The sequence below is a fragment of the Oncorhynchus keta genome, unplaced genomic scaffold (genome assembly GCF_023373465.1).
Source record: "Oncorhynchus keta strain PuntledgeMale-10-30-2019 unplaced genomic scaffold, Oket_V2 Un_scaffold_14265_pilon_pilon, whole genome shotgun sequence".
In the NCBI taxonomy this organism is placed as follows: domain Eukaryota; kingdom Metazoa; phylum Chordata; class Actinopteri; order Salmoniformes; family Salmonidae; genus Oncorhynchus; species Oncorhynchus keta.
The window spans coordinates 62,501-67,500 of NW_026290784.1; the positions used below are offsets into that span (position 1 = coordinate 62,501).

General features: G+C 37.7%; 1 long non-coding RNA gene across 1 annotated transcript in view; it reads right to left on the reverse strand.

Moving 5' to 3' along the window:
• Nucleotides 1-2,129, reverse strand: part of LOC127927454 (uncharacterized) — a 50,984-nt gene extending 48,855 nt beyond the window's left edge. The window contains exon 1 of the long non-coding RNA XR_008127576.1: nucleotides 1,549-2,129. This is a non-coding gene — a long non-coding RNA (uncharacterized LOC127927454). The remainder of the gene's footprint in view (nucleotides 1-1,548) is intronic.
• Nucleotides 2,130-5,000: the final 2,871 nt, after the last annotated feature.

Genomic DNA, 5,000 nt, shown 5'->3' on the forward strand with positions numbered 1-5,000 from the left:
TGAACGTGAGAATCAGCTTAGTCACTGTTGTTAACGATAGTCACTGTTGTTAACGTGACTCCATTACCAGAACAGGAACCAAGTTAAAACTTGAATGAACATGTAATTACTCAAAACTATCATTAACTAGGATTCAAATCTGAACAGAAAACTTTTAAAACTATTTCTAAATCAGATCGCCAAGACAACTGTCAGAACTATAGAAATCTACCAACCGGTTTCTAAATCAGATCGCCAAGACAACTGTCTGAACTATAGAAATCTACCAACCGGTTTCTAAATCAGATCGCCAAGACAACTGTTTGAACTATAGAAATCTACCAACCGGTTTCTAAATCAGATCGCCAAGACAACTGTCTGAACTATAGAAATCTACCAACCGGTTTCTAAATCAGATCGCCAAGACAACTGTCTGAACTATAGAAATCTACCAACCGGTTTCTAAATCAGATCGCCAAGACAACTGTCAGAACTATAGAAATCTACCAACCGGTTTCTAAATCAGATCGCCAAGACAACTGTCTGAACTATAGAAATCTACCAACCGGTTTCTAAATCAGATCGCCAAGACAACTGTCTGAACTATAGAAATCTACCAACCGGTTTCTAAATCAGATCGCCAAGACAACTGTCTGAACTATAGAAATCTACCAACCGGTTTCTAAATCAGATCGCCAAGACAACTGTCTGAACTATAGAAATCTACCAACCGGTTTCTAAATCAGATCGCCAAGACAACTGTCTGAACTATAGAAATCTACCAACCGGTTTCTAAATCAGATCGCCAAGACAACTGTCTGAACTATAGAAATCTACCAACCGGTTTCTAAATCAGATCGCCAAGACAACTGTCAGAACTATAGAAATCTACCAACCGGTTTCTAAATCAGATCGCCAAGACAACTGTCTGAACTATAGAAATCTACCAACCGGTTTCTAAATCAGACAAGACAACTGTCTGAACTATAGAAATCTACCAACCGGTTTCTAAATCAGATCGCCAAGACAACTGTCTGAACTATAGAAATCTACCAACCGGTTTCTAAATCAGATCGCCAAGACAACTGTCTGAACTATAGAAATCTACCAACCGGTTTCTAAATCAGATCGCCAAGACAACTGTCTGAACTATAGAAATCTACCAACCGGTTTCTAAATCAGATCGCCAAGACAACTGTCTGAACTATAGAAATCTACCAACCGGTTTCTAAATCAGATCGCCAAGACAACTGTCTGAACATACAATAGAAATCTACCAACCAGTTTCTAAATCAGATTCTAATGCAACTGCACATCTTAGTAAATCACCATGTAAATCCTGCCCACCTCGACCCAATGGGTGAAATGCAGTATGTTGTTATTAACTAGGGGTTGGACTCTATGATGAAACGAGAATAACTTATAGCTGTGAATCTATAGAACCGATAATAGTTCTAACACTCCTGACAGGTCTGAGATCAGCTGTTGACTATAAACATTCCACTACATGACCACACACGTACTAGACACACACACACACACACACACACACACACACACTCTACTTACTCCTTCCGTAGCTCCCTCACAGTTCAGGGTTTTCTGCTCCATGAGGAAGAGAAGTAGATCTCAGCACGGCATCAGAAACATCCCCTCAAAATATTAATCCATCAATCGCTGAGCGTGTGTGAGTGTGTGTGTGTGTGTGTGTGTGTGAGGAGGAAAATGTGTGTGTGTGTGAAGAGGTGAGTGTGTGTTTGTCATGGAGAGAAATCTCTAGTTGCTGGCTCAGATGTGTCCAAGCCACCAGTTACTGTCTCATTCTCTCTCTCTCTCCTCCCTCTCATTCTCTCTCCTCCCTCTCTCCCTCTCTCACATTCTCTCTCTCTCTCCTCCCTCTCTCCCTCTCTCACATTCTCTCTCTCTCTCCCCTCCCCACCCTGTGTAATTCCTATTCCACCCACACTGCCCTGGGCTGAAACACACACACACATAGATAGAGACAGAGAGAGAGAGGTTAAGAGGAAGAATGAGAGAGAGAGAGAAATAGAGAGAAAGAAAAAAATATATAGAGAGGGTGACAGAGAGAGGAGTTTAAGAGGAAGAATGAGAGAGAGAGAGAGAGAGAGAGAGAGAGAGAGAGAGAGAGAGAGAGAAAAGAGAGAGAAAAGAGAGAGAAAAGAGAGAGAGACAGAGAGAGAGACAGAGAGAGAGACAGAGAGAGAGACAGAGAGAGAGACAGAGAGAGAGACAGACAGACAGACAGACAGACAGACAGACAGACAGACAGACAGACAGACAGACAGACAGACAGACAGACAACTGAAGACAGACAGACAGACAGACAAGACTAGTTAACCAACAACTGACAGATGATAGAGAGAGAGAGAGACAGACAGACAGACAGACAGAGAGACAACAAGACTAGTTAACCAACAGACAGACAGACAGACAGACAGTTAACCAACAAGATGAGTTAGACAGACAACTGTAATGATGATGTAGAGACAACAAGACTAGTTAACCAACAACTGTAATGATGTAATGAGACAACAAGACTAGTTAACCAACAACTGTAATGATGTATTAGAGACAACAAGACTAGTTAACCAACAACTGTAATGATGTAGAGACAACAAGACTAGTTAACCAACAACTGTAATGATGTATTAGAGACAACAAGACTAGTTAACCAACAACTGTAATGATGTAGAGACAACAAGACTAGTTAACCAACAACTGTAATGATGTAGAGACAACAAGACTAGTTAACCAACAACTGTAATGATGTATTAGAGACAACAAGACTAGTTAACCAACAACTGTAATGATGTAGAGACAACAAGACTAGTTAACCAACAACTGTAATGATGTAGAGACAACAAGACTAGTTAACCAACAACTGTAATGATGTAGAGACAACAAGACTAGTTAACCAACAACTGTAATGATGTAGAGACAACAAGACTAGTTAACCAACAACTGTAATGATGTATTAGAGACAACAAGACTAGTTAACCAACAACTGTAATGATGTATTAGAGACAACAAGACTAGTTAACCAACAACTGTAATGATGTATTAGAGACAACAAGACTAGTTAACCAACAACTGTAATGATGTAGAGACAACAAGACTAGTTAACCAACAACTGTAATGATGTATTAGAGACAACAAGACTAGTTAACCAACAACTGTAATGATGTAGAGACAACAAGACTAGTTAACCAACAACTGTAATGATGTATTAGAGACAACAAGACTAGTTAACCAACAACTGTAATGATGTATTAGAGACAACAAGACTAGTTAACCAACAACTGTAATGATGTAGAGACAACAAGACTAGTTAACCAACAACTGTAATGATGTATTAGAGACAACAAGACTAGTTAACCAACAACTGTAATGATGTAGAGACAACAAGACTAGTTAACCAACAACTGTAATGATGTATTAGAGACAACAAGACTAGTTAACCAACAACTGTAATGATGTATTAGAGACAACAAGACTAGTTAACCAACAACTGTAATGATGTAGAGACAACAAGACTAGTTAACCAACAACTGTAATGATGTATTAGAGACAACAAGACTAGTTAACCAACAACTGTAATGATGTATTAGAGACAACAAGACTAGTTAACCAACAACTGTAATGATGTATTAGAGACAACAAGACTAGTTAACCAACAACTGTAATGATGTATTAGAGACAACAAGACTAGTTAACCAACAACTGTAATGATGTAGAGACAACAAGACTAGTTAACCAACAACTGTAATGATGTAGAGACAACAAGACTAGTTAACCAACAACTGTAATGATGTAGAGACAACAAGACTAGTTAACCAACAACTGTAATGATGTATTAGAGACAACAAGACTAGTTAACCAACAACTGTAATGATGTATTAGAGACAACAAGACTAGTTAACCAACAACTGTAATGATGTATTAGAGACAACAAGACTAGTTAACCAACAACTGTAATGATGTATTAGAGACAACAAGACTAGTTAACCAACAACTGTAATGATGTATTAGAGACAACAAGACTAGTTAACCAACAACTGTAATGATGTATTAGAGACAACAAGACTAGTTAACCAACAACTGTAATGATGTATTAGAGACAACAAGACTAGTTAACCAACAACTGTAATGATGTAGAGACAACAAGACTAGTTAACCAACAACTGTAATGATGTAGAGACAACAAGACTAGTTAACCAACAACTGTAATGATGTATTAGAGACAACAAGACTAGTTAACCAACAACTGTAATGATGTAGAGACAACAAGACTAGTTAACCAACAACTGTAATGATGTAGAGACAACAAGACTAGTTAACCAACAACTGTAATGATGTAGAGACAACAAGACTAGTTAACCAACAACTGTAATGATGTAGAGACAACAAGACTAGTTAACCAACAACTGTAATGATGTAGAGACAACAAGACTAGTTAACCAACAACTGTAATGATGTATTAGAGACAACAAGACTAGTTAACCAACAACTGTAATGATGTATTAGAGACAACAAGACTAGTTAACCAACAACTGTAATGATGTAGAGACAACAAGACTAGTTAACCAACAACTGTAATGAGACAACAAGTAGTTAACCAACAACTGTAATGATTAGAGACAACAAGACTAGTTAACCAACAACTGTAATGATGTAGAGACAACAAGACTAGTTAACCAACAACTGTAATGATGTAGAGACAACAAGACTAGTTAACCAACAACTGTAATGATGTATTAGAGACAACAAGACTAGTTAACCAACAACTGTAATGATGTATTAGAGACAACAAGACTAGTTAACCAACAACTGTAATGATGTATTAGAGACAACAAGACTAGTTAACCAACAACTGTAATGATGTATTAGAGACAACAAGACTAGTTAACCAACAACTGTAATGATGTATTAGAGACAACAAGACTAGTTAACCAACAACTGTAATGATGTATTAGAGACAACAAGACTAGTTAACCAACAAC